General features: G+C 38.9%; 2 pseudogenes; both read left to right on the forward strand.

Moving 5' to 3' along the window:
* Nucleotides 1-231: 231 nt before the first annotated feature.
* LOC111742268 lies at nucleotides 232-350 on the forward strand (annotated as a pseudogene).
* A 548-nt stretch (nucleotides 351-898) lies between these two features.
* On the forward strand, nucleotides 899-5,820 carry LOC105294555 (annotated as a pseudogene).
* The last annotated feature ends 2,240 nt before the right edge of the window (nucleotides 5,821-8,060 follow it).

Genomic DNA, 8,060 nt, shown 5'->3' on the forward strand with positions numbered 1-8,060 from the left:
TACAAACAATGCTCAATATTACTTTTTCATTTGTTTATTCCTTTAGAATAGAGACTCCCAGAGTGGAATTACTATGAGGTAAAAGTGTGAACATTTTAAAGTCTCTTGATATATATTAATAAATTATTTTCTTTAAGGTTGTACTAATTAAACTGTTGCCAGCAATAAAAAGGCCTATTTTCACTGCACCCTTATCTTTCATTCTATACCTGGCTTAAAATAACTTGTCCAGTCTATGGCCATGCTACCCTGAACAAGCCTGATCCCGTCTGATCTCGGAAGCTAAGTAGGGTCGGGCCTGGTTAGTACTTGGGTGGGAGACCACCTAGGAATACCGGGTGCTGTAGGTGTAAAAAATAAAAAATAAAAAAGGGATTGTAAGCTGACAAGGTCCTTGCAATCTGTGAGGTCAACCAAGGGTTGCCTTACCTAGAAAAAAAAATAATAATAACTTGTCCATTTCAACATACAGCCAAAATTTAAATATGTATACCTTCCAACCCACCTGGTCTGTAGTGCAATAGCATTGGCACTGGGCATAGGCACCTGCTAGGTACAGTTAACAAGAAGATTCATGTTCATATGTCAAGGCCTGTCACAGACCCAGGAACAGGGGCTGGAGGAGTGGGAAATGGTCCTTCATAAAATAAAAATGTAATAGTCATTAAAATTCCCTTAAAACAGGTGAGATCACCCCTTTTCTTTATTAGGAAGAGCTCAGCTGGCATAAATGAAGACCTGTGGCTGCCTGATGTCTGCTCCATGTTCCACAAGTCACGTTATATCTTATTACATTTAATAGACCAACCAATGCAACCACTAGAAGCTAGACCAGTACTTGCATCAGACTGTCTCTCCCTCTCTCTCTGTCCAAATGTGCTGTTCTTCATGGAGCAAGATGAGCGTGACCTACTTCTCCTGCAAGGCTGGTACCCTGACCTGGCTCTCTTGTGGGAGTCTGTCCTTACTGAGGCATGTGGTTGACTGATGTTTTATCCCCTCCTCCCTTTCTGCCTGAATGCCCTGTAGGACAATATCTACTACACTCCAAATTCTACTATACTCTTCTGTCAGTTATAAGCATTTGTAGGACATAGCCAAAGCTATGTCTGAAAGAAGGCTATCAGCTTTTCAAGTCCTTTCTAACTTCCACCTGGTGGTTTTGCCTCAGAATTCCAACATTTCCAGTGAAGTAGCATCATGTCTTCTTACAAGGGGAAATGAAACAAAAACGACAAATTCCCAATCTTGAGAATCTGCTACTGGATGACTTATCCAGGATATGCAGAAGTATTAATTTTCCAACTGTTGGTTAAAGGGTTCTCTACCTGCCTGAACTCAAAACAATCTTAAGGATTGTTGCTCTGTTTAAATGTCTGTCAGTGGTTTGCCATAGATTATCTCCTTTTTATTTCCTCAATGGGTCCTTCTGATAGTCTCAACCAAACTATAATAATAAAGCAGCCATAGGTTGCCTTATTTTGCAGAGTATATGGTCTGAATTAGGCTAAACCAACATTTATTGCCTACGATACATCCACACCCCCACCCCAAATGACAAAAATTTGCCTATATACGTTAAAAGGTTTGAATCCCAAAACTATCAGTTGGAGACACTTCATTAGCATACACACACATCTGTCTTTGATTATTTATTTACTTTTAAGGACAAAGAGCTGTCTAACATTCCTTAACACATGATGATGATGTGCACCAGACTTGTATCTGTGGGTTCATAAAATCATGTCAGAAAAACTATGTTTAATCTTATTTAGTCTCTGTTTCTTTGGTCTAGTATTATTTTACATGAAGGTTTTTTTAATATATTATTATTCAGGAATTATTATACAACTTTTATTACCTCTTTTTTGTCTTCAAAGACTTTGAATATAATTTTGAAGAGAAAAGATTATATAATTATTTTCAATAACCAGAATATACTATTTTCATATTTGCTCATGTACTCTCACTTTTTTATAATGCTTTTATTAAGTATAATTCACATTCCACACAATTCACCCATTCAAAGTGTACAATCCAATGGTTTTTCAGTATATTCATGGAATTTTGTAGCTATCACATTAAATTTTGGTACATTTCATCACCCCAAAAAGAAACCCTGTACCCATGAAACACTGACTCCCCATTTACCCCGATACCTCAGCCATATGATCCTTTATGACTAGCTTCTTTCACTTAACATAACATTAGGGACCCATGGAGACCAGGTTGGGGACCTCAGTTCTAGAGCAAGTGACCTCTGCTGATAAAAAATCTCCACTTCTCTCATTACAGTTCCCTGCAGGGCATCAGCTGTGGACACATCCAAGTGACAATAGAGCCTTTGTCTCTGAAACTATATGCTTTAACCCAAGCAAACCTTCACACTCCTGACAGCTAGCAACCAGAATGAGCTCCAAGACCTGAAGTTCTGTTACTGCTAGTCTTGGGCCCCCCCTCAACCAGCTGCTTACCTCTTGGGCTGCTTCTGATTTTTGACCTCTCACTCACTTCTCTATGGTGACAGATACTGGCTTTTCCAGCTCTTACCTTTGGTTCTCCTTTCTAGACTAGAATTACATTTATCCTCTGGTTTCTTTCATTTCTTCTTCTTTTTAAAAATTAAATTGATTTAAACAAGAAAACAAAATGAACCAGTTTACCCATTTCTCCCGCCCTCCCCACCCTCCATCTCTGGCAACCAACCATTCTGTTCTCTATGAGGTTTGTATATATCTACATAAGACATAGATTCCGCATATAGGAGAGATCATATGGTATTTGTCTTTCTCTGTCTTATTTCACTTAGCATAATGTCCTCGAGGTTCATCCATGTTGTTGCAAATGGCAATATTTTGTTCTTTTATATGGTTAAATAATATTCCACTATTTGTATATGTATATATGTATATATATGTATATATTTATTTATTTATATTTATATTACAATTTCTTTCCCATTCATCCATTAATGGACACTTAGGTTGTTTCTATATCTTGGCCATTGTAAATATGCTGCAATGAACATAGGGGTGCATATATCTTTTCAAATTAGTGTTTTTATTTTCTTTGGATAAATACCCAGAACTGGAATTCCTGAATCATATGTAGCCTTATTTTTAATTTTTTGAGGAAATTCTGTACTGTTTTCCATAGCGCCTGCACCAATTTACATCCCCACTGACAGTGCAGGAGAGTTCTCTTTTCTCCATATCTTCGCCAACACTTGTTATTTCTAGTCTTTTTGATAATAATACCCACTCTACAGGTATGAGAAATCTCACTGTAGTTTTGATTTGCATTTTCCTGATGATTAATGATATAGAGCATCTTTTCCATGCACCTATTGGCATTCGTATGTCTTCTTTGGAAAAGTGTCTATTCAGATTTTCTGCCCATTTTTAAACTGGATTTTTTTTTTTTTGCTATTGATTTATATGATTTCTTTATATATTTTGGCTATTAGCTCCTTACCAGATATTTTCTTTCATTCAGTAAGTTGTCCCTTCATTTTTTTTTTTTTAGCAGTATAATACAACTAGCATTTATTATCCCAGTTTTTATGGGTCAAGAATCAAAGTGTGGTTTAGCTGAGTGACTCAGCTCAGAGTCTCTTGTGATGTTGCAGTCATGAAGTCAGCTAGGGTTGCTGCCATCTGAAGGTTTGACTTGGGCTACAGAATCTGCTTCTAAGATGGTTTATTCAAGTGGCTACTGGCAGAAAGCCTCACTTCCTTGCTGACTATTGGCAATAGGCCTCCATTCCTTATTGCATGAACCTCTTCTTCATTGGGCTGCTTCAGTGTCCTCTCAGTGAGTGTCCACTGCTGGATTCTTTTGGCCTCAGTTCTTCTGAAACTTGGCATCCTATGACATCTTTCTCAAGATTGGCGCTGAACACAGCCCTTTCCTCTTTAATGCCTTCAGTGGCTCCCCATTGCAGTTTTGGAGGCTGGACGTTGAAAATCAGGGTGCCAGCATGATCAGGTGAGGGCCCTCTTGCAGGTCTCAGACTTCTTTCTCATTGTATCATCTCAGGGAGACAGGCAGATTGTCTTTTCATTCTGTTGATGTTTTCTTTTCGCTGTGCAGTTTTTTAGTTTGAAGTAGTCCTAGTTGTTTTTTTGTTTTGTTTTGTTTTGTTTGCTTGCTTTTGTTGCTTATGCTTTTACTGTCAGAATAAAAAAATTATCGCCAAGACCTATGTCAAAGAGCTTACCACCTATGTTTTCTTCTAGGAGTTTTATAGTTTCAGGTCTTAAGTGCAAGTCTTTAATCCGTTTTGAGTAAATTTTTGTGCATCGTGTAAGATAGTGGCACAGTTTCACTCTTTTGCATGTGGCTGTCCAATTTTCCCAACACCATTTATTGGAGAGACTGTTCTTTCCACATTGTTTATTCTTGGCTCCTTTGCTGTAGATTAATTGACCACTACATATGTGTGGGAAAAAGTTTAAATTTTGGCAATGTCCAATTTATCTATTTTCTTTTGTTGCTTGTGTTTTAGTATCATATCTAAGAAACCATTGTTTGATCCAAGATCATGAAAATTTACATGAATGTTTTCTTCTAAGAGTGTTATACTTTTGGCTTTTATATTTAAATCTATGATCTATTTTTAAGTTAATATTTGTATATGGTGAGAGGCAGGGGTCCAACTTCATTCTTTGGCATATGGATATTCCATTATCCTAGCACCATTTGTTGAGAAACGATTCCCCTTTACATTCCCCTTTGTAGGACTCAAGCAGCAATACAGAATTTTAGATCAACAGCCATATGATATTTGAAATCAAGACAGAATTGTGACTTTGTTAGCAAATCAGCACAAGGAATTGGCCTCAGTTCTTCTGAAACTTGGCATCCTAGTTTCAGAGATGTATTAGTAATTATTTATATAACAAGCCTAGACCTTGAACGAAATCTGTATTTTGAAGGTGAAGCTTGAACTGCTGTGCACCTGAGGGTGGAGTTGGGGCCTGGCATTCTGTTTTTGCCCTGGGCACTGCCTTGCCCCACCGTATTCCTCTTGGTTGAGACGGGCTCAGCCAGGAGTGACCCAGTAGTTATTTTAGCATGGTCTCTGCCACACAACCAGCATCTGGCTCAAGTGGAGGACTCATGTTCACTTAGTGCCAGCATCTTGTGAAACCCCATCTAGGTGGACCCAATAGGGTTGCAGCTGGAGGGTCCTAATCAGGCCCAGAGCTCAGATCCCTATTCTCCTACCCTTGTCATTGCACAGACACCTATGAAGAACAGCAGCAGAGAGCCTCCAAGCCCACTGGAGAAACAGCTAAGTATTTGAGACTGAAGCCTCCAAGTTGAACCTTCCCCGCAAAGCCTGTTCTGCCCTGAGAATCACCTTCATCTTCTGAATTGGACTTGCCTTTGGGCACTCAGTTTTCCCTTGAGGACCAGATGTCACCTTAGAGTCGGACTGAGCTCCCCTCCAAGATGTGTTTTCTGAGGAGGAAACAGGACAGCCCTCAGAAACCCCAGTGGCCAACCAGGGTTCAGACAAGCCCTTGAGAAACCGGAGGACTCCCTGATCTTCAAGTTCTCAGTGCAATAGATGGAAATGCAAGGGTAAGGTGCTAGGGAGATCTCTTCTCACCATCCTGCAGGATAAAAACCCTCTCTGGGACTCTGACACCATGACAGGGCAAACGACCTTCTCCACTAAGTAAAAATGTTAAGGAGTTAAAGGAAGGGGCCATTTTGGGAACTGGATGACTTCTGAAAACTGGAGGACAAACATGGGAGCAAGGCCAGGACCATGACGAGGAAAATCAGCACTTTGCTTTGGTAGAGAACTAGGCCATGCGTGGCCCCAGCCCAGGTTTCACGGGGTCTAGTGATATTCTGTGTCCTCTCAGCCTTTCCTCCCCTGGGAGACTGGAAAGGCTCATTTTCTTTGACTTCTCTTAAACTACTAACTCTGGAACTGAGAGCTTTCTTGGACTTTCTTTGTGTCTTATATGTTTCTTATCTATTAAAAGATATGATTTTTAAAAAATTTGCATTTTGGGTCAGAGATGTATTAGTAATTATTTATATAACATATTCATTTGATGATTTGAAATTGTTTTAGTAATACTTTTTGAAATGAATATTTATACCATAAAGTTCTCTGGTTTTTAATCTGCTTTTAAAAATTAAAGTCTTTGGTGAATTATTTATTTATAAACAAAGAGTACCAGGAAATCACTCCAAGTCTCAATCAGCATTTATGGATTCTTTGATTCCCCAACTGTGCCACCATATTGGTCATAGATCTGCTTTAAAAATGTGGTGCACAAACACCCATTGTTCTTCACAGTCAACTAGCCTCTGCCATTTCCTCTTCTTTTATGTCCACTTATAAGAGGATAGTGAAATAGCGTGTGAGCTTTATATAACAATTTTTAGATACGACTTTTGTTTGAAATATCAAAGCAATCCCCGCCCCCCCCTCAAAAAAAACCCCTGATGTCTCACATTTTCCACAACATCTTACTCAGTTTAATCATGATATGTGGAGTCCAATGACTAGTGGTGCTAGATCCACTTTTGCTGTTTTACATTTACATCATTCTAATAAGTTAACATCTATGGTGAGAGTGAAGTTTAGTCTAGGGCATGATCCAATGCCAGTGCCTTGTGAAAATGTAAAAATTACATAAATGCCTGAAATGCAACTTGGATATGGTAATGCACATGGATCACAATGGAGATAGGCCTTGCTTATTATAAATATCATATTATTAAGCCATTTACAATATGTATCAATCACGGTTCTACCAGAGAGACATAACCAATAGGAGAGATATATATAATCTATTACAACAAATTACCTTACATGATTGTGGGGGCTTGTTAGGCAGGTCTGAAATCTGTAGGGCAGGCCAACAGGCTGAAAACTCCTGGACAGGAGCTGATGCTGCAGTCCACAGGAAGAATTTCTTTTTCCTCAGGGGAATTTTAGTTTTGCTTCTAAGACCTTTCAATTGTTTCGATGAGGTCCATTCAGATTATGGAAGATAATATCTTTTACTTAAAGTCAACTGATTATAGATGTTAATCACATCTACAATATCCCTTCACAGCAACATCTAGTGTTTGAATAACTGGGCACTATATCGTATAGCCAAGTTGAAGCTTAAAACTAACCATTATACCATAGGACTGACAAAGCCTGCAGATATTCCTGTTTACCAACTAAACTGACACCATACAGTGGCAGTAATGCAAATTCATAATTTGCTTGGCTTGCTAGCTTTGAAAATATGCAATTCTTGCTTTAAAACTTTTTTGTGTGATATTAACATTTCACATTCTCTATGTAAAACTGTTATTATTATTAGCATTTTCATACAATATTTCAATATTATATAATAAAATAAGCATTTTTGGGGTCATGTAGCTCTTACAATATTGAGAGATTAGAAGCTATGACTTTATCTAATGTACTTATGTGGAGGCTTTTAGTTTTAGGCCCAAGAAGAGCATGGCAGGTGTTAGTCTCTTTCAATTTCTCTCTTCAATCATCTTTTCAAAAGCTTAGTCCAGTTCCCATGCCCCTCCCTTAAGGATCTACACTCCTCCATGCAGGAGGAGAAATTTCCTTCCATTTCTTCTTGGATCTTGAAATCTTTATCATTTCAGGCTTGACTAGGCTGGAGACAGCAGAGGGAGAGGTGGGGCATAGTCCTGGAGCAATGGGTGTGTACAGATCTGGTTCAGTTTTCTCTAAAAGAGCATAATGACTTGATTCCCTCACCAGTTCCCTAAGAAGTATGCACACCACTCCCAAACTCTCATTCATTTTACTCAGCATTAACACATTCTCTCTCAAATGTGATCCGATCCCCTGCCTCCAGGCCCCACCCCCACCCCCCAGCATTATTTCGTTAAGGTGTATTTGACTCCTTCCTGAATCTGGCTTGTAAGCATCATATCATTAGCTGGTACCATCTTAGTCAGCAAGAATTATATACACCAGCTCAAAATCTCTCTCCTAAGAAAACTGGGGGCAGGTGTGTGGGTAGGTCTCAGTTCCTGCTACAGTAGACCCTCGA

This window comes from Pteropus vampyrus, unplaced genomic scaffold (assembly GCF_000151845.1).
Source record: "Pteropus vampyrus isolate Shadow unplaced genomic scaffold, Pvam_2.0 Scaffold89, whole genome shotgun sequence".
Classification (NCBI taxonomy): Eukaryota; Metazoa; Chordata; class Mammalia; order Chiroptera; family Pteropodidae; genus Pteropus; species Pteropus vampyrus.